This window comes from Mobula hypostoma, chromosome 11, assembly GCF_963921235.1.
Source record: "Mobula hypostoma chromosome 11, sMobHyp1.1, whole genome shotgun sequence".
In the NCBI taxonomy this organism is placed as follows: Eukaryota; Metazoa; Chordata; class Chondrichthyes; order Myliobatiformes; family Myliobatidae; genus Mobula; species Mobula hypostoma.
In genome coordinates, this window is record NC_086107.1 from 79,265,030 (window position 1) to 79,291,509 (window position 26,480).

At 42.4% G+C, this 26,480-nt stretch overlaps 1 pseudogene; it reads left to right on the forward strand.

Moving 5' to 3' along the window:
* Positions 1–26,480, forward strand: part of LOC134353484 (zinc finger protein 850-like) — a 45,926-nt pseudogene that overhangs the window by 13,557 nt on the left and 5,889 nt on the right.

The window sequence follows — 26,480 nt, forward strand, 5'->3', positions numbered from 1 at the left end:
AACCTGATGGCATGAACATCGATTTCTCCAACTTCCAGTAATTGTTCATCTTGACTGCATTCAGGGAAGCCTGCCTTGAACTGCAGTGTCAAAGCTCATCCAAGTTCAAAACTGAGATCCTGTTAACTGTCAGCTCAGGCTATGCATGGTGTCTCCCATCACCATTGTTTCCTTTCAGTGGTCTATTCAGAGTCATCCCAACATTGTTCTAATTGTATAAAGCAGATAGGGAAACAGATCCTGGAAAGATGTAATAATAACAGGGTTATCGTGATGGGAGATTGTAATTTCCCAAATATCGATTGGCATCTCCCTAGTGCAAGGGGTTTAGATGGGGTGGAGATCGTTGGGTGTGTTCAGGAAGGTTTCTTGACACAATATGTAGATAAGCCTACAAGATGAGAGGCTGTACTTGATCTGGCATTAGGAAATGAACCTGGTAAGGTGTCAGATCTCTCAGTGGGAGAGCATTTTGGAGACAGTGATCATAATTGGAGAGCTGGCTGGTGGCGTAGTGGCATCAGCGCCAGACTTTGGAGCGAAAGCTCCCGAGTTCGAACCCAGCCGGCTCCCCTGGCATGCTTTCCATCTATGCTGGGTTGAGCATCGAGCTAGCAACTCGAACTCGTAAAAAAGAAATTGCCTGCTACAGAAACATCAACAGCAAAAAGTTGATGGCCTATGCTCTCTCGTGAGTTTAAAAGGCAATTTCCTTTCTTTAACCAATTTCCCCTGGGATCAATAAAGTATGACTATGACTATAATTCTATCTCCTTTACAATAGCATTGGAGAGAGATAGGAACAGACAAGTTAGAAAAGTGTTTAATTGGAGTAAGAGGAATTATGAGGCTATCAAGTAGGAAATTGGAAACTTAAATTGGAAACAGATGTTCTCAGGGAAAAGTACGGAAGAAATATGGCAAATGTTCAGAGGATATTTGTGTGGAGTTCTGCACAGGTACATTCCAATGAGACAGGGAAGTTATGGTAGGGTACAGGAACTGTGGTGTACAAGGGCTGTAATAAATCTAGTCAAGAAGAAAAAAAAAGCTTACAAAAGGTTCAGAGAGCTAGCTAATGTTAGAGATCTAGAAGATCATAAAGCCAATAGGAAGGAGCTTAAGAAGGAAATTAGGAGAGCCAGAAGGGGCAATGAGAAGGCCTTGGCGGGGAGGATTAAGGAAAACCCCAAGGCATTGTACAAGTATGTGAATAGCAAAAGGCTAAGACGTGAAAGAATAGGACCTATCAAGTGTGACAGCGGGAAAGTATGTATGGAACTGGAGGAAATAGCAGAGGTGCTTAATGAATGCTTTATTTCGGTATTCACTATGGAAAAGGATCTTGGTGATTGTAGTGATGACTTGCAGCAGACTGAAAAGCTTGAGCATGTAGATATTAAGAAAGAGGATGTGCTGGAGCTTTTGGAAAGCATCAAGTTGGATAAGTCGCCGAGACCAGATGAGATGTACCTCAGGCTACTGTGGGAGGCGAGGGAGGAGGTTGCTGAGTCTCTGGTGATGATCTTTGCATCATCAGTGGGGACGGGAGAGATTCCGGAGGATTGGAGGGTTGTGGATGTTGTTCCTTTATTCAAGAAAAAGATAGGTTAAAGAAAGGAAATTGCCTTTTAAACTCACGGAAGAGCATAGGCCATCAACTTTTTGCTGTTGATGTTTCTGTAGCAGGCAATTTCTTTTTTACGAGGTCAAGTTGCTAGCTCGATGCTCAACCCAGCATGGATGATAGCCCAGGAAATTATAGACCAGTGAGTCTTACCTCAGTGGTTGGTAAGCTGATGGAGAAGATCCTGAGAGGCAAGATTTATGAACACTTGGAGAGGCATAATATGTTTAGGAATAGTCAGCATGGTTTTGTCAAGGGGAGGTCGTGCCTTACGAGCCTGATTTAATTTTTTGAGGATGTGACTAAACACATTGATGAAGGAAAAGCAGTAGATGTAGTGTATATGGATTTCAGCAAGGCATTTGATAAGGTACCCCATGCAAGGCTTATTGAGAAAATAAGGAGGCATGGGATCCAAGGGGACATTGCTTTGTGGATCCAGAACTGGTTTGTCCACAGAAGGGAAAGAGTGGTTGTGGACAGGTCATATTCTGCATGAAGGTCGGTCACCAGTGGAGTGCCTCAGGGATCTGTTCTGGGACCCTTACTCTTCGTGATTTTTATAAATGACTTGGATGAGGAAGTGGAGGGATGGGTTAGTAAGTTTGCTGATGATACAAAGGTTGGAGGTGTTGTGGATGTGTGGAGGGCTGTCAGAGGTTACAGCGGGACATCGATAGGATACAAAACTGGGCTGAGAACTGGCAGATGGAGTTCAGCCCAGATAAGTGTGAAGTGATTCATTTTGGTAGGTCAAATATGATGGCAGAATATAGTGTTAATGGTAAGACTCTTGGCGGTGTGGAGGACCAGAGGGATCTTGGGGTCCGAGTCCATAGGACACTCAAAGCAGCTACGCAGGTTAACTCTGTGAGTAAGAAGGTGTATGGTGTATTGGCCTTCATCAATCGTGGAATTGAATTTGGGAGCCAAGAGGTAATGTTGCAGCTATATAGGGTTCTGGTCAGACCCCACTTGGAGTACTGTGCTCAGTTCTGGTCACCTCACTACAGGAAGAATGTGGAAGCCATAGAAATGGTGCAGAGGAGATTTACAAGGATGTTGCCTGGATTGGGGAGCATGCCCTATGAGAATAGGTTGAGTGAACTTGGCCTTTTCTCCTTGGAGCAACAGAGGATGAGAGGTGACCTGATAGAGGTGGATAAGATGATGAGAGGCATTGATCACGTGGATAGTCAGAGGCTTTTTCCCAGGGCTGAAATAGTTGCCACAAGAGGACACAGGTTTAAGGTGCTGAGGAGTAGGTACAGAGGAGATGTCAAGGGTAAGTTTTTTACTCAGAGAGTGGTGAGTACATGGAATGGGCTGCCGGCAACGGTGGTGGAGGCGGGTACAATAGGATTTTTTAAGAGACTTTTGGATAGTTACATCGAGCTTAGAAAAATAGAGGGCTGTGGGGAAGTCTAGTAATTTCTAAGGTTAGGACATGTTTGGCCCAACTTTGTGGGCCGAAAGGCCTGTATTTTGCTGTAGGTTTTCTATGTTCTATGTTCTACGTCAATTATTAATACTGTGAATCACTTGCAACGGATGCAATGCTTTAGGAACATTCATTCCCCTCAGCAGCTCAATTTCCAAATCAACCTCTGGCTAACGGACATGCTTCAGGTGAGAATGTTCTCTCCGTGGACACTGGACAGGCGTACTGTCGTGCTCCGGGGCACAGTTGATAACTGGTCCCAGCGTCCCTAGCAGACAACACTACTTATAGTTCTTTCAAAATGCAATTGTGGGATTATGGTGGGATGTTCAAGCTCATTTATTGTTACATTTTAGTTGTTCACTTGTGTTTTTGTAGCTCCCCTGAGTAGGTTCTCACCGACTGATGATGCTGTCTGTTATGGTACTTGTTGCAATAACATCTCTGATTCACTGACAATCAACAATGTCGCACCTAAGTGATAGATGCTTATCCCACTTCTCAGCTCTCTCTGCACCCATGACTGTGTGGCTAGGCATAGCTCAAATGCCATCTATAAACTTGCTGATGATACAACCATGGTTGGCAAAATCTCAGATGATGATGTGAGGGCGTATAGGAGTGAGACATACTGGCTGGTTGAGTGATGTCGTAGTGACAACTTTGCACTCACTGTCGGTAAAACCAAAGGGCTGATTGTGGACTTCAGGAAGGGTATGATGAGGGAACTCACACCAGTCCTCATAGAGGGATCAGAAGTGGAGAGAGTGAGCAATTTCAAGTTCCTGGGTGTCAAGATCTCTGAGAACCCAACATGGTCCTAACAAATGGATGTAATTATAAAGAAGACAAGACGGTGGCTATATTTCATTAGGAATTTGAGAAGATTTGGTTTGTCCCCTAAAACACTCAAAAACTTTGACAGATGTACCATGAAGAGCATTCTGACATGCTGCATCAGTGTCTGGTATGGGGTGGGGTGGGGGGGGGCAGTGGGAACTACTGCACAGGACCAAAATAAGCTGCAGAAAGTTGTAAAATTAGTCAACTCCATCATGGGCAGTAGTCTCTGTAGTATCCAGAACATCTTCAAAGAGCCGTGCCTCAGAAAGGCAGCAATCCATTATTAAGGACCCCCATCAGCAGGACATGCCCTCTTCTCATTGTTACCATGGGGAAGGAGGTTAAGAAGCCTGAAGGCACACAATTATTCAGGAATAGCTTCTTCCCCTCTGGAATCTGATTTCTAAGTGGACACTGACCCATGAACACTACCTCATTACTTTTTTTTAATTTCTGTTTTTGTACTACTTACTTAGTTGTGCTATTTAATATACACATATAAACTTACTGTGATTCAGTTTTTTTTCTATATTTATCCTGTATTGCATTGTACTACTGCTGCAAAGTTAACACATTTCACAACATATGCTGGTGATATTAAACCTGATTCTGATTCTGGTCCTTTAGTCTCAAGATGTGAAGATGATGTGCAGGCTGCCTTCAGGAGAGTGAATCCAAGGAAAACACAGAATAGCTGGCCAAGTACTGAAGGCCAGAGCCGGCCAACTGTGTTCACAGATATCTTCAACCTCTCACTTTGGCAGCATGTGGTATCTACCTGCTTCAAGCAGGCTTCAATTCTACCAGTGCCAAGAAGAACGTGGTAGACTGTCTCAATTAGTATCGCTCAGTGGCATTTACATCCAGTGATGAAGTGTCTTGAGAGGCTGGTGTTGAAGCATTTCAGTTCCTGTCTGAGTGGTGACTTGGATCCACTTCAGTTTGCCTACCGGAGCAACAGGCCCACATCAGATTCTCTTCACACAACCCTGGAACATCTGGACAGCAAAGGTGCATACATCAGGAGGCCCAGCATTCAATACCATCATCCCCTTAAAACTAATCAGTAAACTTCAAGACCTGGGCCTCAATACCCCCTTGTGCAATTGGATCCTGGATTTCCTCACTTGCAGACCCCAGTCAGTTTGGTTTGACAAAAACAGCTCCTCCACAATCTCTGTCAGCGCAGGATCACCATGGGGATGTGTGTTTACCCCCCTGCTTTACCCACTTTACACCTATGACCATATGGCTAAGTACAGCTCTAACGCCATATACACATTTGCTGATGACACCACTGTTGTGGGCTGTATCAAAGGAGGTGATGAATCAGCATACAGGAGGGAGATGGAAAATTTGGCTGAGTGATGTAATAACAACAACCTCTCACTCAATGTCAATCAGACCAAGGAACTGATTCTGCATTTCAGGCGAAGAAAACCAGAGATCTGTGAGCCAGTTTTTATTGGAGAATCAGAGATGGAGAGGTCGGTAACTTTAAATTCCTGGGTGTGACTATCTTAGAGGACCTGCCTTGGACACATCATATAAACGTAATTGCAATGTAAGCACAACAATGCCTGTACTTACTTAGGAGTCTAAGGAGACTTGGCATAACGTCAAAAACTTTGACAAACCTATAGATGTGTAGTGGAGAGTGTATTTACTGGCTACATCACAGCCTGGTATGCTTTTGAACGGAAAATCTCACAAAAGATAATGGATTCAGCCAGCTATGTCGGGGTAAAGCTCTCTCAACCATTGAGCCCATCTACATGAAACATTGCCATAGAAAAGCAGCATCCATCATCACCACTCAGGCCATGCTCTTTTCTTGCTGCTGCTATCAGGTAGAAGGCACAAGAGCCTCAAGATTCGCGCTACCAGATTCAAGAACAGTTACCACTCCTCAACCTCAGGCTCTTGAACAAAAGGGGATAACTACACTCATTCTATTTCTAGTGTTCCCACAACCGATGGTCTCACTTTAAGGACTCTTTATCTTGTTTTTTCATGCTCTCATTATTTATTGCTATTGATTTATATTTGCATTTGCATTTGTAGTTTGTTGTCCTATGCTCTATTTCATTTTTCATTGATCCTGTTATAGTTACTATTCTATAGATTTGCTGTATGCCTGCAGGAAAATGAATCTCAGGGTTATATGTGGTGACATAAGGGTACTCTGATAATAACATTTACCTTGCACTTTGATGAAATCTCCACCCGGAACCCCACTCCTACCCACTGCCGATCCTCCAGAGCCTGGCATCCACTGAGTGCTGGCGTGAGTTTCGGAATATGTTTCTCCGGATCTGATGCAGCGTAAAAACAATATACATAAAGAAAACAATAAAAACACAATAAATTCAAATTCTGATTAGACTGATTGTGTTTACATAAAGTGACTCAAATATAATCATAGCATTCACTTGGAAAGGAACAGAATATAAGAGCAAGTATTTAATGCAGAGGCTTTATAAGGCATTGGTCAAACAAAAACTGGAGTATTGAAAGCAGTTTTAGGCCCCTTATCTAAGATATGCTGGCATTGTAGAGTGCCCAGAGGACGTTCCGGTAATCAAAAGTTAACATATGGGGGGCATTTGATGGCTCTGGGGCTATATTTGCTGGAGTTTAGAAGAATGCGGGGGAAGGGGGTGGTGGTTTCTCCAATATTGAAAAGCCCATCTGGGGTCCAAGAACCCCTTGATTAATGGTATTGGTCTATGGGATAACAAGGTTAGGAACCCCTGCATGGACATGGAGAGGATGTTTCCTATGGTGGGGGAGTCAGGATCAGAGGGCACAGATAGAGTGGATGTGGAGAGGATATTTCCTATAGTGAGGGAGTCCAGGACTAGAGGGCACAGATAGAGTAGATGTGGAGAGGATGTTTCCTATAGTGGTGCAATCTAGGACCAGAGGCACAGCCTCAGAATAGGACATCACTTCAGAATGGGGAGGAATTTCTTTAGCCAGGTAAAAGTGAATCTGTGGAATTTAATGCAACGGCCAGCTGTGGAGGCCAAGTCAATGAGTATATTTAAAGTGGAGTTTGATAGGTTCTTGATTAGTAAGGCCGTGAAGGGTTACAGGGAGAAAGTAGGAGATTGAAAGTGGGCAACAGAGGCAAAAGTAACAGTCTTCACCCAGATTGAGCAGAAAGCTTTAAAAATCAATGCAACTAGCTGTTTTTTCAGAGCTAGAGCAACAGCCAATCAGAGTTTGCGATTCATTAGCAAGGTCAAATAAAAATAAGGCAGGGACAGGTGAAGCGGCCATTGTTGGAGTGTGGCAGTGTTAGAGAGGAGAGAATTTTGGCCTTGGCTCAACAGGCATGGGCGACCTAAGTATCTGGTCAGCTTTTTCTTGTTCATTCTTCATCTGTAAGTGTATCGTTAGGGCAGTAAGAATGGCTCCAGGGGCTGAGGTTTGTTCTTTGTGTGAGATCTGCGAATTCCACATCTGCTGCAGGTGCACCGAGCTGCAGTTCCTCAGAGAACATGTTAAGGAACTGGAGCTACAAATCGATGACCTTTGGCTCATATGGGAAACTGAGGAGATGATAGTTAGATGCTACAGGGAGGTAGTCATCGCTAGGGTGCAGGAGGCAGGTGAATTTGTGACTGCCAGGAGAGGAAAGGGAAACAGGAGCAGGTATAGAACAGCCCTGTGGCTCTTGCTCTAAATAACAAGTGTACCACTTTGGATACTGTTGGTGGGCAAACCTTACCAGGGATCGGGTCTTTGGCACTGAGTCTGGTGCTGTGGCTCAAAAGGGAAGTGGGCTGAGGAAGAGTGCAGTGGTCACAGGAAATTCCATTGTTAGAGGAGTAGATAGCAAAGTCTTTGGATGCAATAGAGGGACCCAGATGGTATGTTGTTTCTCAGCTGCCTGGGTATGGATGTCTTGCATTGTGTCCACGACATTCTAAAGTGGGAGAGTTAGGTGCCAGTCTTGGTATATATTGGTATCAATGATGTAGGAAGGAGAAGAGAGGAGGTCATGCAGAGAGAATTTAGAGAGTAAGGCAGAAAGCTGAAAAGCAGGACCACCAGGGTAACAATCTCTGGATTACTGCCTGTGCCACATGCCAGTGAGGAAAAGGATAGGATGACTTGGCAGATGAATGTGTAGCTGAGGAACTAGGGCAGGGGTAGTGATTCTCAAGGTATGACCTATACAAAAGGGACAGGCTACACCTGAACCTGAGGGCGACTAACATCCTTGTGAACAGGTTTGCTAGAGCTGTTGGAGAGGGTTTGAACAAATTTTGCAGGGGAATGGGAATCGGAGTGAAAGGGCTAAAGGAAGAGATGTTAGTTTACAAGCAGAGATAGTGCATAGTGAGACTGTCAGGAAGGTCAGGCAGATGAGGGGGAAAAATTGCAGTTAGTGGGATGGGTGCAGTGTAATAGGGGACAAAATTGAAAAGGGTGACAAATACAGGACTGAAGGTATTATATTTGAATACATACCATAGAAACCATACCATAGAAACTACAGCACAGAAACAGGCCTTCTGGCCCTTCTTGGCTGTGCCGAGCCATTTTCTCCCTAGTCCCACTGACCTGCACACGGACCAGATCCCTCCATACACCTCCCATCCATGTATCTGTCCAATTTATTCTTAAATGTTAAAAAAGAACCTGCATTTACCACCTTGTCTGGCAGCTCATTCCATACTCCCACCACTGTCTGTGTGAAGAAGCCCCCCCCAATGTTCCCTTTAAACTTTTCCCCCCTCACCCTAAACCCATGTCCTCTGGTTTTTTTCTCCCCTTGCCTCAGTGGAAAAAGCCTGCTTGCATTCACTCTATCTATACCCATCATAATTTTATATACCTCTATCAAATCTCCCCTCATTCTTCTACGCTCCAGGGAATAAAGTCCCAACCTATTCAACCTTTCTCTGTAACTAAGTTTCTCAAGTCCCGGCAACATCCTTGTAAACCTTCTCTGCACTCTTTCAACCTTATTTATATCCTTCCTGTAATTTGGTGACCAAAACTGAACACAATACTCCAGATTCGGCCTCACCAATGCCTTATACAACCTCATCATAACATTCCAGCTCTTATACTCAATACTTTGATTGATAGAAGCCAATGTACCAAAAGCTCTCTTTACGACCCTATCTACCTGTGACGCCACTTTTAGGGAATTTTGTATCTGTATTCCCAGATCCCTCTGTTCCACTGCACTCCTCAGTGCCTTACCATTAACCCTGTATGTTCTACATTGGTTTGTCCTTCCAACGTGCAATACCTCACACTTGTCAGTATTAAACTCCATCTGCCATTTTTTAGCCCATTTTTCCAGCTGGTCCAAGTCCCTCTGCAGGCTCTGAAAACCTTCCTCACTGTCTACTACACCTCCAATCTTTGTATCATCAGCAAACTTGCTGATCCAATTTACCACATTATCATCCAGATCATTGATATAGATGACAAATAACAATGGACCCAGCACTGATCCCTGTGGCACACCACTAGTCACAGGCCTCCACTCAGAGAAGCAATTCTCTACCACCACTCTCTGGCTTCTTCCATCGAGCCAATGTCTAATCCAATTTACCACCTCTCCATGTATACCTAGCGACTGAATTTTCCTAACTAACCTCCCATGCGGGACCTTGTCAAAGGCCTTACTGAAGCCCATGTAGACAATATCCACTGCCTTCCCTTCATCCACTTTCCTGGTAACCTCCTCGAAAAACTCCAATAGATTGGTCAAACGTGACCTATCACGCACAAAACCATGTTGACTCTCCCTAATAAGTCTCAGTCTATCCAAATGCTTGTAGATTCTGTCTCTTAGTACTCCCTCCAATAACTTACCTACTACCAATGTTAAACTTACTGGCCTATAATTTCCCAGATTACTTTTCGATCCTTTTTTAAACAACGGAACAACATGAGCCACGCTCCAATCCGCCGACACCTCACCTGTAGACAGCGACATTTTAAATATTTCAGCCAGGACCCCTGAAATTTCAACACTAGTCTCCTTCAAGGTCCGAGGGAACACCCTGTCAGGTCCCGGGGATTTATCCACTTTAATTTTCCTTAAGACAGCAAGGACCTCCTCCTTTTCGATCTGTACAGTTTCCATGATCTCACTACTTGTTTCTCTTAATTCCATAGACTTCATGCCAGTTTCCTTCATAAACACAGACGCAAAAAAACTACTTAAGATCTCCCCCATTTCCTTTGGTTCCGCACATAGCCGACCACTCTGATCTTCAAGAGGACCAATTTTATCCCTTACAATCCTTTTGCTCTTAATATACCTGTAAAAGCTCTTTGGATTATCCTTCACTTTGACTGCCAAGGCAACCTCATGTCTTCTTTTAGCCCTCCTGATTTCTTTCTTAAGTATTTTCTTGCACTTCTTATACTCCTCAAGCACCTTATTTACTCCCTGCTTCCTATACACGTCATACAACTCCCTCTTCTTCTTTATCAGAGTTGCAATATCCCTTGAGAACCAAGGTTCCTTATTCCTATTCACCTTGCCTTTAATCCTGACAGGAACATACAAATTCTGCACTCTCAAAATTTCTGCTTTGAAGGCTTCCCACCTACCGATCACATCCATGCCAGAGAACAACCTGTCCCAATCCACGCTTTTTAGATCCTTTCTCATTTCTTCAAATTTGGCCTTCTTCCAGTTGAGAACCTCAACCCTAGGACCAGATCTATCCTTGTCCATGATCAAGTTGAAACTAATGGTGTTATGATCACTGGAACCAAAGTGTTCCCCTACACAGACTTCTGTCACTTGTCCTAACTCGTTTCCTAACAGGAGATCCAATATTGCATCCCCTCTACTTGGTCCCTCTATATATTGATTTAGAAAACTTTCCTGAACACATTTTACAAACTCTAAACCATCTAGACCCCTAACAGTATGGGAGACCCAATCAATATATGGAAAATTAAAATCCCCTACCACCACAACTTTATGTTTCCTGCAGTTGCCTGCTATCTCTCTGCAGATTTGCACTTCCAATTCTCTTTGACTATTGGGTGGTCTGTAATACAATCCTACTAATATGGCCATGCCTTTCCTGTTTCTCAGCTCCACCCACAAGGACTCAGTAGACAAGCCCTCTAATCTGTCCTGCCTGAGCACTGCTGTAATATTTTCCCTAACAAGCAATGCCACTCCCCCACCTTTCATTCCTCTGCCTCGATCACATCTGAAACATCGGAACCCTGGAATATTAAGCTGCCAGTCCTGCCCCTCCTGTAGCCAAGTTTCACTAATTGCTACAACGTCATAATTCCACATGTCAATCTACGCCCTCAACTCATCCGCCTTCCCCGCAATACTCCTTGCATTGAAATATATACACCTCAGAAGATTTTTACCACCACTCACAACCTTTCTATTAGTGGATTTGCTTGAACTTTTAACATCATTTATTTTCACCCCAGCCACACTGTCAGCTCTGGTACTGTGGTTCCCATCCCCCTGCAAATCTAGTTTAAAGCCTCCCCAATAGCATTAACAAACCTCCCTGAAAGGATATTGCTCCCCCTGTAGTTCAAGTGTAACCCATCTCTCTTGTACAGGTCCCACCTGCCCCAGAAGAGGTCCCAATTATCCTGAAATCTGAAACCCTGCCCCCTACACCAGTTCCTCAGCCACTTGTTCATCCTTCATACGGTATACAGAATAAGGTGAATTATCTTGTAACGCAGTTAGAGATTTGCAGGTATGATGTTGGGGCACTGCAGAGTTGTGGCTGAAAGACAATTGCAGTTGGGAGCTTAATGTCCCTGCATATACAAGTTATTGAAAGGACAGATAGAAAGGCAGAGCAGGAGTGGCTCTGGTGTTAAAAAAATGAAATCAAATCTTTGGAAAGAGGTGATATAAGATTGGAAGATGTAGAATCATTGTGGATAGTCAAGAATCTGCAAAGTTAGAAGACCCTGATGGGTGTTATTGATAGGCCAGACACATTCCAGCATGCTACAAATAATCGCTTTTGCATTCTGCAATCCTTCAGTTGTATTCAAACACTTTTTCTGAAGGAACTTTCAAAGAGATGCTTGGTCTTCTAAAACATCATCAAGGATAGTTAACGCTAATCATTTCAAAGTTAAATCAACATTATATAAAAGAGCGTGGCATGTGGGAGCATTTCAGTTACTGTGCTGCTGTGCACCCATGCAGCTTAAAGCTACCTTCTGAACCACTTGATGTAGAATCGTCATCAGATTTTTTCCACTGTTTCTGTGACATCAGCAGACTTGGACATCTTGCATCTCATCCCCTCCTCACGGTCATTATCCTGTGAACAACTGTGGTCAAGAACTGATCACTGGGTACTCCAAAAGTTATCTCCTTCCTGTCTGAAAATTATTCCAGCCACACACAAACACTGCAGGAACTGGGTGAGTCAGGCAGTGTCTATGGAGAGAAATGGACAGTCAACAAAATCATTGTGTTACCTTTGCTCATTGAGGAAATCACCTTTGTTCAACATCCTGTAGTTCTGACTCTCTGGCACTGAGACCATGTTTTTCTTTTATTTTCTCTAGGCACATATTGAATAACAAGTGACCAGTCGCATTCACACCACAAAAGTGCCACACAGTGTCAATCCGCAACAAGAAAGCCGAATCATCTACTCCTGGGCTTCAATGGTTTTGCTGACTCTGCATTTACCACCGCCAAATGCCAGTAAGGTCACAATAATCAGAATGTCTCCAGAAGCAGCCGTGTACATACTGTAGGCTCTTAGGTCTATGGGACATGCCCAGAATGTGAAGCTATACTAATGAAAGGACAAACAGAGCCAAGTCACAGATTGACAAAGGGCAGGAAAGACCCATTCTGATACAGAGAGGAAGACAGATAATGTTGATGTTGTGTCTGGATGTCTGAACTATTCCCAGTTAGAAGTGAGGTGTTGTTCCTTCAAACTGTGTTTGGCCTCACTGCATCAGTGTGATATCATAAAGACTAATACTATTTCAACTGAAATATTGTCTTTCTCCCATTGACCTGAGGGTACAGAGAAGATTCACGAGAATGATTCCGGGAATGAGAGGGTTAACATATGAGGAACATTCGTCCGTTCTTGGACTGTATTCTTTGGAGTTTAGAAGAATGAGGGGAGACCTCATAGAAACATTTCGAATGTTAAAAGGCATGGACAGAGTGGATGTGGCAAAGTTGTTTCCCATGATGGGGGAGTCTAGTACGAGAGGGCATGACTTCAGGATTGAAGGGCACCCTTTCAGAACAGAAATGCAAAGAAATTTTTTTAGTCAGAGGGTGGTGAATCTATGGAATTTGTTGCCACGGGCAGCAGTGGAGGCCAAGTCATTGGGCGTATTTAAGGCAGAGATTGATAGGTATCTGAGTAGCCAGGGCATCAAAGGTTATGGTGAGAAGGCGGGGCAGTGGGACTAAATAGGATAGAATGGATCAGCTCATGATAAAATGTCGGAGCAGACTCGATGGGTTGAATGGCCTACTTCTGCTCCTTTGTCTTATGGTCTTATGGTCTTATGGACCTTTTCAAACATTTTACAGGGTACAAAAGGAAAAGAATTTCTGTATTGGAATCTCAAACACAACAGCATATCAGTTCCGACGAAGGGTCTCGGCCCAGTATGTCGACTGTTTATTCCTTTCCAAAGATACTGCCTGGCTGCTAAGTTCCTTCAGCATTTTATGTGTTACTTTGATTTCCAGCCTCTGCCAATTCTCTTTTGTTAGTCGTTACACTTGGCTCAGTTTGTCTCTTTCTATTAGTGTAGGTTCACACCTTTTCTTAGTGTGGGAAGAGACTTATTCAGTTAACCCACTTTGTGAGGCTCTAGTGTTCACAATACGTAGAGGACAAACTTAGTGTCCTGCATCAGCAAAGAAATTTATTCTACCATCTCAAATGCTGAAAAGCCAGCAACTTCACATCAGGGAGGAAGTTCAGATGAGCTCTTTATTAACTTAACCATCAGGGTGACTGAATTCAGCTAGAAAGTTCACAAGGGACTGTCAATGTCAGATCTGCAGATATTGCGGCAGCTCATCATGCCCAGGTGTGGGTCCTGGTCACTGAGCATTGGAGGTGTTTCTTCTCCTGATGTTAGTCTTAAAATAAACTGATGTCTAATATAGTGGATCTGTGACAATATATCAGTTCTATTTCAAATCCTGCATCTCAGGTGCTTCCTGTCCCTGTCGCACAGCCAATGTACAGTAGAGAGACCACTTGATCCAGCTAGTTCCTACTTGTGCTCCTATTCCAATCTGTTTTTTAAAAAACTATCACTGTTATCCACCTCTCACTCACCCTATAATGTCAGGCTGCAAATGGTCACCAGTCTGTGGGTGAAGAGGTTTACTTTGAATTTCCTCTATGGCTTTCTGCAAACTGCAGAAGAAGGTGAGTTCACTGGGGTTTTGTCCCAAATATTCCTCATTCCTCAGGGCTCTGGGCCAAGGAAAAATGTTAAAGTATGTTAAATATTAAAGACCCCACTGTTTTGGTTCTGGTCGCCTCACTGCAGGAAAGATATGGAAACTATAGAGAGAGTGCAGAGGAGATTTACAAGGATGTTGCCTGGATTGGGGAGCATGCCTTATGAGAATAGGTTGAGTGAACTTGGCCTTTCTCTATGGAGTGAAGGAGGATGAGAGGTTTCCTGATAGAGGTGTATAAGATGATGAGAGGCATTGATCATGTGGACAGTCAGAAGCTTTTTCCCGGGGCTGAAATGGCTAACATGAGAGGGCACAGTTTTAAGGTGCTCAGAAGTAGGTACAGAGGAGATGTCAGGGTAAGTTCTTCACACAGAGAGTGGTGGGTGCATAGAATGCACTGCCAGTGACAGTGGTAGAGGTACAATAGGGTCTGTTATGTAATCGGCAACAATGAATATCAATCAAGTCAGGTTATATAAAAACAACCAAACATTTATTAAACACGGATAAACAATTAAAAAAAAAACAAATGAAAACCTTAACTGGAAGTTAACTGCTATGCGGCCATTCAACAAATCACCACTTGGTACTGGATCTTAAAGCGATAAATGCAAAAACAGTTCTTAAAGCGGTAAAGTCAAATACAGTTCTTGAAATGGTAAATTCGAAAGTTCAACAGATTTATACATTCAATTGGGAGAGACTTCTCTGGAGAAGGATTTCTTCATAGACATGACTTTCCTGCTGGTTCTGTCCAAAGGATTCATGATGAGGGAAATAAACAGCTTAAAACAACTGACTTTTCTTCTGGTGAGTGAATCCTGCATGAACTACCTTTTTCTTTTGGCAGGAGTTATCTTCCATGCAGGTCGCTACTTCTTCAATGAAGACTCAATAAGGTCGATCCTTTAATAAACTGCCGAACATTACTGACTTCTCTTAATCCTTCGTATCCTGTACTTCGATAAAGTCTTCACTCTCCAATACTACTGAAAAGGTACATCAACAAATCTGGCAGAAATGGGTAAACTGCCAATCCAGCACTATTGTACCTTACAATAGAATGTAACACTCCGTTTTAAAAATGAAACTGCGTCATAAAACAAATACGCAATGGAACGGAGACACTGACTAACGTTCTAGCTGGAAAACTAACTGCGTCACCAGGGGTCTTCCCTTTTATACCCATGGTGAACATGTCATCACGTGACCTCACATCGGTGGGAAAATTACATCAGGTGACCTCCAAAAGACCATTACATCATTCTCACAAGAAAGTCACAAGATCTCCTTGAGGTATGTAACACCTCCCTCCAAAAAGAAAATTGGTCTCTTAAGGAACAAAATTTTAACTATTAATAATTTACACAAAAAATACAAAGGCATAAAATTTACAACATACACAATATGCACAGTATTGTCTTTCAGCACTTTACAAACTAATATACAGTAGGAGTGTTACAAATGTTAAAATACCACTCCATAACAAAAATTTTCATTGTACATTTAACATCTAGATAGACAATCAGCAATCACATTATCTTTACCTTTAATATGAGTGATCAAAACATTGTACTCCTGTAACATTAAACTCCAATTTAATAATCTTCTATTTTTGATTTTCATCTTACTCAAAAATGATAATGGATTATGATCGGTATAAACTGTGAGTGCTTTATGAGTAGTACTAAGATACACTTCAAAATGTTATAAAGCTAATACAGGAGATAATAATTCCTTTTCTATTTTGAATAATTTCTTTGACAGACATTAAATTTCTTAGAAAAATAAGCTACTGGACGATCAACTTCATCACCATCATCTCTTTGAAATAACACTGCTCCTGCAGCTTCATCACTAGCATCTACAGCTAACAAAAATGGTTTTTCAAAGTCAGAAGATTTGAGTACAGGTTGACTACATATTATAGTTTTCGATTTATCAAATGCTTCCTGACAAGACTCTGTCCAAACAAACTTTTCATTTTTCTTCAAGAGATTAGTTAATGGAAGAGCAATACTCGCAAAATTCTTACAAAATTTTCTGTAATATCCTACCATACCCAAGAATCTTCTGAGAGTTTTCTTACCAGTTCGAGTGGATACTTCTAAAATTGCCTGAACTTTTGCTTGAACAGGAGCTAATTTTCCTTGACCCACAACATAACCAAGGTAAGTCACTGTGGCATGGCCAAATTCACTTTTAGCTAAGTTAATAGTTAAGTTAGCTTTTGAAAGTCCCTCAAATAGTTTCTTCACCGCAGTAATATGTGCTTTCCACGTATTATTTCCTGTAACTAAATCATCAATATAGGCATCTGTATCTTTTAATCCATGAATCACACTATTAATCATCCTCTGAAAAGTACCTGGTGCATTCTTCATCCCAAATGGAAGAACATTATATTCATCCAACCCAAATGGGGTTACAAATACAGAAATCTCTCTACCTCTATCCATCAATGGAACATACCAATAACCTTTTAACAAATCAATCTTCGTAAGGAATTTGACTTGTCTAACTTTATCCACACAATTACCTACCCTAGGGATTGGATATGTATCAGTTTTTGTCACAGCATTCACTTTCCTGTAATCTCTACAAAATATAATACTATTGTCTGGCTTAGGCGCCATAACATACAGTGAACTCAAATTCGAATTAGAATGTCTAATAATATCATTCTCTAACATATACTTAATTTCTTGTTCGGCATGTTCACATTTTTCCCTGTTCATTCACATCTCCAACATCTACATCATGTGAAGCTATGGTGGTTCGTCTAGGAACGTCTGGAAATAAATCTCTATATTTAAAAATTAACTGTTTCATCTGCTCTCCCTGCTCTGGTTGTAAATGAGCTAACTTCTCATCAATATTTTCCAGAATTTTTGAATTTGGTAACCTAGTTGAAATAATGTTGGGTTTAAAATGAGTTTCAGATGAATCATCCATTAAGGTTTTAGAAAGATCAGATTCATTATTGATCACAACAGTCATAGTAGTAGCTTCTCTCTCATAATATGGTTTTATCATATTTATATAACATAGCTATGTTGGCTTTCTTCGATCTGGGGTTTTTATCACATAATCCACATCATTTACCTTCGATTTAATCTCATAAGGACCATGAAATTTAGCTTGTAGTGGTTTCATTTGCACCGGGAAAAGAACCAACACCCTATCTCCAGGCTTAAATAACCTCATTCTAGCTTCCTTATCATACCAAGTCTTCATCTTCTCTTGAGCTAATTTTAAATTTTCCTTTGCCAAGCTACAAGCTTTATATAACTTTCCTTTAAATTGTAAAACATAATCTAGCAAATTAGTGTGTACCTCTTTATTAATCCACTGTTCCTTCAACAAGGCCAAAGGTCCTCAAACTCTATGACCAAACACAAGTTCAAAAGGACTAAAATCTAATGATTCCTGTACTGCCTCCCTTACTACAAAAAGTAGTAAATGTACACCTTCATCCCAGTCCTTTTCATTTTCCACTCAATATGTCCTAATCATAGTTTTTAAAGTAGAATGGAATCTCTCCAAGGCTCCTTGCGATTCTGGATGATAGGCTGATGAGATAATCTGCTTTGCTCCCAGTTTATAACCTGTCTGCTGAAACAATCCCGACATAAAATTACTACCTTGATCGGATTGTATTTCCTTAGGCAAACCAAAATAAGTAAAGAATTTTATAAGAGCCTTTGTCACAGTCTTGGCTGTTATATTCCTAAGAGGTATTACCTCTGGAAACCTAGACATTGTGTACATAATAGTTAACAAATATTGATGTCCAGTTTTAGATTTTGGCAAAGGACCTACACAGTCTACAATGTTTTTTGAGCACGGCTCACCAAATGCTGGAATTGGTTGCAGTGGGGCCACTGAATAACTTGATTAGGTTTACCCACAATTTGACACGTATGACACGTTCTACAAAATGTCACCACATCCTTTCTGAAACTAGGCCAATAAAAATGTTTAAAAACTTTGTTCCTAGTGTTATGTACCCCATAACTGGGTTGCCAAACCAGCAGAAATGGACCACTCAGTTGGAGTCTGGTTTACTGGAACTAAGAAAGTTTCATTAAAGAAATAAGCAACACAGTACTCTAATAGTAAGGATATAAATGCAACAGGTTAGCAATGAATAAACACACATGTACACAGAACTAGGATAATAGGGTCAATCAAGCTCTATCGCAGTCTAGGGGTAAGATGATCAATCACAAGTGACAGAGTTCAGTTTAGTTCAGTTCGCAGTAATCGCCGTCGTGCCGTTGGAGAGAGAGAGAGCGAGAGAACGAATGAATATGCAAATCAGATTCCAAACAGACCTTCGATATTCCTCGCAGTTAGCTTTCGGGCGAGCCCTTTGTAATGTCTTCTGAGGTCACCGACTGTGACCCCTCCGTTCCAGACACGATCGTTCTTCAGCGGTGAACCCGGCACCCAGGCAAGGGCGGACACACACCAGGTTCCCGCCGACCGTATCTTTCCACCCTGTGCGTCTATGGCCGGTCCCGCGACCAGACCTCCAAAACTCCCACAGACTTGGGAGCGCACCACTTCCAGGGTCTCGTTGCGTCGTGGTGTCGTGTGTGGTGTCTTAGCGAACCTGCCCCTTTTTATCCCCCTGCTGAGGTATCGCCTGTCCATCACACTTCAAACAGTTCAGGGTTCAAAAGGAGCCGGTCTTGACAATACTCAGACCGGTGTCTCCTTCCGTTAAACTCTCTCGTCTCTTCATTAACATTTCCAAATGCTGCTCCATTGTCTTACTTATCTCTCTTTCCTGAAGACAGGTGGCAGATCAACTGTTGATCCCACTGGTGCTAGCACAGGACAGTTAACATCTTAGTCTATGTGTACTTTTGTAACCCTCTTTCGTCACATTAGTCTTCTTTACCCCTAAATGACCACCCAAAGGAATACTATGAGCCACAGTTAAAATCTCATTTCGATAAACTTTAGGAACTACTACCTGGTGATTAAATTCCCATTCCTCACTAGCAGGAATTATAGGCGAACTCCACTTTCTCATTAATACTCCCTTTTCAAAATAATATCCTACTGGCACTTTTTCAATTTCACTGTCTGGAAGAGCTTGCTCCTTTAATTTAACTATCTCAGGTGTTTCAGTAATTTTTACAGATGTTCCTCTGTGCTTTCACGTCCATCTTCATCAAATCAGAATTACCCACGGCCCCTATTTAACAGATACGATATCATTTAAAGCATACTTATCAGCTAATTTAGCAGTCTCCTGCAATGTAGTAGTGTCCCTTTCATATAAGTATGTTCTCACTTCAACAGGAATGCTCCTTTTAAATTCCTCCAGTAAAATCAACTCTTAATTTATTATACTCCCCATTCCCATTTTTAGAGGAAACCCATCTCTCAAAACACACAGATTTCTCATAGGCAAATTCCACATAAGTTTTTTCCACAGATTTCTTCAAATTTCTGAATCTTTCTCTATACGCTTCCGGAACCAGCTCATATGCCTTTAATATATGCTGTTTAACAATATCATAACCCAGTGGTTGCTCAGCATTTAAAGCAGTATAAACTTGTTGTGCCTTTCCTCTAATTACACTTTGTAACATCACTGGCCATTGCTCTTTTGGCCACCCTAAACTCAGAGCCATAGTTTTGAAATGCTGGAAATATTTGTCCACTTCAGCTTCATTAAATGGAGGAGCCAAAATAACCTCACGACTAGCAATAAACTGTTTCTTAGAACCAGAAGATGATTTCTGGACTTTAATTTCTCCATCTCTAGCTCAAATTTCCTCTGGTTTTCGCTTCTCTTTCTTTAATTCCCTTATTTTATGGGCCTCTCTAGCCTTGAATTCCTTCTGTTTATTTTCAGCTTCTAACTGACTTCTTTCCAAATCAGCTTCTAATTGCTTTAAACTTTATTTGTTCAAGATGTAACTGCATTTCCAGATTACTCATTGCAAACCTATCTAACACCTCATCATCAAACGCTTTCAAACTTATATAACGCTCAGCGATTTTTCCTTGAATTAAGGCCTTTGTGGTACTCTTCGTAATTCCCTTAATATCCAACCTCCTAGCAATGTCTGATACAACAGGTTTTCTCGCATTCGCTAAAAACTCCGGGTCAGGTGAATCCAGAAAGTCATCAATATTCATTGCAGCCGAATACCACTAACACACCAATCAAACTAAAAAAAGATCAGGTATTTCCCTTTTCCAAATCAGAATGGCAAATAAACATGCACTTAAGCTCAAAATTTTGGAACAAGATCTGGACGAGCCCCCACAATTTCTGTTACATAACCGGCAAAATGAATATCAATCGAGTCAGGTTACATAAAAACAACCAAACATTTATTAAACACGGATGAACACGGAGTGTTGTTGCAATACAACACTCCCCTCTAAAGTATGACAGCAGAATGGTGGGTAATTCTTCGTTGAAGCAGGGTCAGGAACACAGCCTCTGAAGCTTTGGAGGCTAGAGTTTACGAGGAGTAGGACGAGGGAATCAGACTAGGAGGATTAGGCTACAAATGAAAGATCAGCGACATACGGAAACCGATTGACTCAGAATAAGAGGTTTATATTTTCAAAATGCTGGAGGAACTCAGTGGGTCAGGCAGCATCTATGGAGAGGAAGTTGACGTTTTGTGCAGAGACACTTCACCATGTCTGGACTGTTTAATCCTCTGCTTAGATGCTGCTTGACCTGCTGAATTCCTGTTGCACTTTGTGGGTATTGCTCTAGTTTGTTTCCAGCACCTGCAGAATCCCTTGTGTTTTATATCTGCATTGTCAATCGGTTAGATTTTGACAGTTGTCACACGGATTGCCTGTTGACATTGAGTATATTGTTTGTGGGAGTTTTCTGCATAATAACATTGACAGCTTTCGAGAAATGTGGCGCGGAACCAGCGCTTGCAAACACCGTCAATGCGTACCCACAAACCTCTGCGCTTCAGACTTTGCCGTTGGTGACCCAGTGATCAAATGCGCAGGCGTAAACGGCTCCGCGAAGGCCTGCAAATCGCGCATGCGCACAATGCACGACGAGCTGTGGCGAGTTGGCGGCAGGTAGGAGCCGGTCTCCCGGTGGGAGTGTCGTCAGCACCGGCGTTCACATTGCGACTGAGGGACAGTTGTTGCGAGCTCCGGACACATCCCGGGACATTCCCAGTCCTTTCCCTCTCTGTCAGCCCCACGATCCATACCCGGGCCTGGGGAACGTTCTGCTCATGAGCGGATGAATCAGGTTAATATCACCGGCATATGTCGTGATATTTGTTTTTATTTGCGGTAGCAATACAATGCAATACATTTACAAACTGAATTACAGTAAATATATATATAATATGTAGTGGGGAAATATAGTGAGGTAATGTTCGTGGGTTCAACGTCCATTCATTCAGAAATCACATGGCAGAGTGGAAGAAGCTGTTTCTGAATCGAGTGTGCGCCTTCAGGCTCCTGTACCTCCTTCCTGATGTTAGCAACGAGAAGGGCACATGTCCTGGGTGATGGGGGCCCTTAATGATGGGTGCTGCCTTTTTGAGGTATTGCTCCTTGAAGATGTACTGGATGCTGGGGAGGCTAGTGCCCATGATGGAGCTGAGTGAGTTCACAGCTTCTTTCCAACCTGTGTAGCAGACCCCCCGCCCCCCCCCGCACACCAGTAATGCTGCCAGTTAGAAGGCTCTCCATAATACATCTATAGAAGTTTTTGTGTGTTTTAGATGACAAACAAAATCTTCTCAAGCTCATAATGAAATACAACTACTGTCTATCTTCTTTATAGCTGCATCAATATGTTGGGCCGAGAATAGATCCTCAGGTGTTGATACCCAGGAACTTGAAATTGCTCACTCTTCCTAATCCGATCCCTGTATCAGGACTGCATGTGTTCCCTCATCTTACTCTTTCTGGAGCACAATCAGCTTTTGGGTCTTACTGGCATTGAGTGCAAGGTTGTTGCTGTGACACCACTCAAATAGCTGGTATATCTCACACCTGTACGCTCTCTTGTCTCCATCTGAGATTCTACTAACAATGGTATCATCAGCAAATTTATTGATGGTATTTGAGCTATACCTAGACACACAGTCATGGGTGTAGAGAGAATAGAGCAGTGGGCTAAGCACACCCCTGTGGTGCATGGGTGTTATTTGTCAGTGAGGTGGAGATGTTATTACCAATCCACACAGATTGTGGTCTTCAGTTTAGGAAGTCGACGATCCATTTGCAGAGGGAGATACAGAGACCCAGGTTCTGTAGCTTATTAATCAGGACTGTGGGAATTATAGTGTTAAATCCTGAGTTACAGTCAACAAACAACATCCTGACATGGGTGTTGGTAATGTCCAGATGATCTGGGGCTGCATGAAGAGCCACTGAGGTTACGTCTGCCATACACCTATTATGGTGAAAGGCAAACTACAGTGGGTCCAGGTCCTTCCTGAGGCTAGAGTTGATCCTAGCCATAATCAACCTCTCAAAAAGTTTCATCCCTGCAGATGTGAGTGCCACTGGACGATAGCCGTTAAGCTCATACTACTTTTCATGGGCACTGGTATAATTGATGCCCTTTTGCAGCAGGTGGGAACTTTCAACAGTAGTAGTGAGAGATTGAAAATGTTCTTGAATACACCTGGCAGTTGGTTGGCACAAGTTTTCAGAACGTTACCAGGTACTTCAACGAGGCCTGCCTTTTCTGGAGGTCACCCTCCTGAAAGACAGACTGATGTTGGCCTCCAAGACAGAGATCACAGGGTCACCAAGTGCAGCGGGGATTTTCGCAGATGTAGTTTATTCTCCCTTTCAAATCCTTCTGAAAATCCAAGTGCATAACAACAACCAATTCTCATTTGTCTGTACTGCTTGTTCTTTCTTAAAATAATTTCAACAGGTTTGTCAGGCAAGATTTTCCCTTGAGGAAACCATGCTGACTACAGCTTATTTTATTATGTGCCTCCAAGTACCCTGAGACCTCATCCTTCATAATCGACTCCCAACCCCAATCACTGAGCTCAGACTAACTGGCCTATAGTTTCCTTTCTTCTGCCTCTCTCCCTTCTTGAAGAGTGGGGTGACATTTGCAATTTTCCAGTCCTTGAAAGATCATTAATAATGGCTCCACAATCTCTTCAGCCACCTCTTTTAGAACCCTGAGGTGTAGACTATTGGGTCCGGGTGACTGTTTACCTTCAGACCTTTCAGTTTCCCAAGCACCTTCTCCCAATCACAAACAAGAGAAAATCTGCGGATGTCCTGCTGAAGGTTCTTGTCCCAAAATGTCAACTGTACTCTTTTCCATAGATGCTGCCTGGCCTGCTGAGTTCCTCCAGCATTTTGTGTGTTGCTTCTCCCTAGTAATGGCAGCTTCACTCACTTCTGTCCCTGCAACACTCGAACTTCCAGCATACTGCTAGTGTCATACTGCACAGTGAAGACTGATACAAAATATTTATTCTGTTACAACATAGAGCAGTACAGCACAGTGCACGATGTTGTGCCGAACCAGCTAAAGAGCCAACCCCAAACATAAATCTCTCCTACCTACATAATGTCTGTATCCCTCCATCTTCCGTACATTCATGTTCCTATCCACACAGTTCATGTAACTTCACACAATTCATGCCCCCGACACCTGGAACAATTTGTCCACCGTTTCCTTCTCCCCCATTACTATCTCTCCAGCAACGTTCTCCAGTAGTCTGTTATCCACTCTCGCCTTACTTTTAGACGCTATGTATCTGCAGAAACTTTTGGTATCCTCTTTAATAGTATTGGCTAGCTTTCTTTTGTATTCCTTCTTTACCTTGATTACTTTTTAAGTTTCACCTTCTGTTGGTTTTTAAAAGCTTCTCAGTCCTCTACCCTACCACTGATTTTTGCTCTATTACCTGCCCTGTCTTTGGCTTTTAGCCATGGTTGTGCCATCTTGCCTTCAGAATCCTTCTTCCTTTTTGGAATGTATGTATCCTGTGTCTTCCAAATTGCTTCCAGAAATTCCAGTCATTACTGCTCTGTCATCATCCCTTCCAGTGTTCTTTTCCAATGAATTCTGGCCAACTCCTCGTACAAGAGGACGTGGCTTTAAAGTAAGGGGTGGGAAGTTCAAGGGGGATATTAGAGGAAGGTTTTTTACTCAGAGAGTGGTTGGTGCGTGGAATGCACTGCCTGAGTCAGTGGTGGAGGCAGATACACTAGTGAAGTTTACGAGACTACTAGACAGGTATATGGAGGAATTTAAGGTGGGGGGGGTATATGGGAGGCAAGGTTTAAGGGTCGGCACAACATTGTGGGCCGAAAGGCCTGTGCTGTGCTGTACTATTCTATGTTCTATTCTGCAACAGGAGCGTTTCACTGCCCCATCTGGCATCTCTGCTGTCCTAGCTGAGCAAATATAAAGATGGGAAGAAGAAAAACTTCCACCTTGAGCTTTTCTATTTTTCCTTTCTCTGACTGAAGCCTCAAAGTCCTAAGACCTCAAGATCACCACTCCGACTCCACTCATGTTGAACGCTGAGTTGTAGTCAAGAAACAGTATCCTGACAGAAGTATTGTCAAGGTATTCAAGGTTGCGTGAAGAGCTGGTGAGATCACACCTGCATAGACCTATTGTGGTGATTGGCAAATCGCAGTGGGCCCAGGTCTTTGCTGAGACAGGAGTTAATTCTAGCCATAACTAACCTCTCAAAGCACTTCATCACCCAGGAAGAGCAGAGCAAGTTGGGCACTGGTATGATTTTTGCCCTTTTGAAGCAGGCAGAAACTTCTGACTGTGGCAATGAGAGAATGAAAATGTCTCAACTCACCTGAATCGCAGAATTTACACAAATGTCCTCTTTGGTAAGCAGTGATCTTCTGCCAAACCAGGTTGTCCCTCATAACTGCATTCAGGAAAATTTGTTTTGAACCTCTGCTGCCAAAGCTCATCTGTGCAAAACTGGAGTCCCAACCTACCATTGTTCTGATTGCATAGGGTCCATTATTAACACTGAATCACTTGCAACAGCTCAAACACCTTAGGCATATTCATCTCTATCAGCTGTTGAATTGCAGCAAATAAACAGGTTTCAGGTGAGACCATTCTTGAAGATCTCTGACGAGGAATGTTCCCTTTCTGGACAGACATACTTTCCTGTGTATAGATGTTAGGCAGTTCACAATAGCTTTCACCATCCAAGCCAGCTACTTCCAATCCTGAAACAATGTAGCTGTTGACATTCTCTTGACTCAAGGTGCATAAAAGACTGTGTGTTCTTTTCCTATCAGGTTGAGCTTGTTCATGAGACTCACTGTGCTTCCTTGATCTTGGAAAGCATAAGTACCCACCATCTTGATACTCTTCTTAGACTTCACCTGATCTGGAATTACAGTAAGTTTACAATCATGATCACCAGCCCCCATAAGGCCATTAGTTACCAGGGCATTACTCGCTGTTGTGTTTGTTTCAAAGTTGCACTCTTTTTAACGGAGTGAATAGGAAGTATACTGGGTTGTTTGCCCTCGCATACCTTGTATGAAAGGTGAATCTTGCAATCCTTGCTGATGTGTCCCCGACACAAGCAAGCAAAGTAGACACAATTTTCTTTCAGAAGCATACTTCTCTTTCTGAACCTTTTTCATCAGTTTGGAGCATGGATAAAAAAAGTATGTTCACCTTGGCAGAATAGACAAAACTTATCGTTAGTTCTGGACTCAGCCTTACTTTCCCTTCACAGCAGTCACAGTGGTGGCAAAATGCCTCCAGTAGCCTTAGACTGAATTTGTCATCCAGTTTTATTCACACCTTTACTTACTACTGGGATGTAGCTTTGTATACCTTCCCAAACACTGGGTGTGTAACAATGTTTACTTGCCTTTCAATAAAGTCAACATCGTCAGTGAAATTAACCTTAAGGTTGTGCCTTTTTGCAGTTCATACTTTGCTGATCTTCATTCTTTTCTAAGTTCATTGGGTAATTTATTTACAAGAATCTTCATATTAGCAGGCATGTTCAACTCATGTCATATTCAAAGCCTGAGAAGACGTAGGTCACTCAGGTTTGCCAATTGAATAAAAAAGGCAGCAACTCTTGGCAGTTTGGAACTTTGAGCAGCAGGCA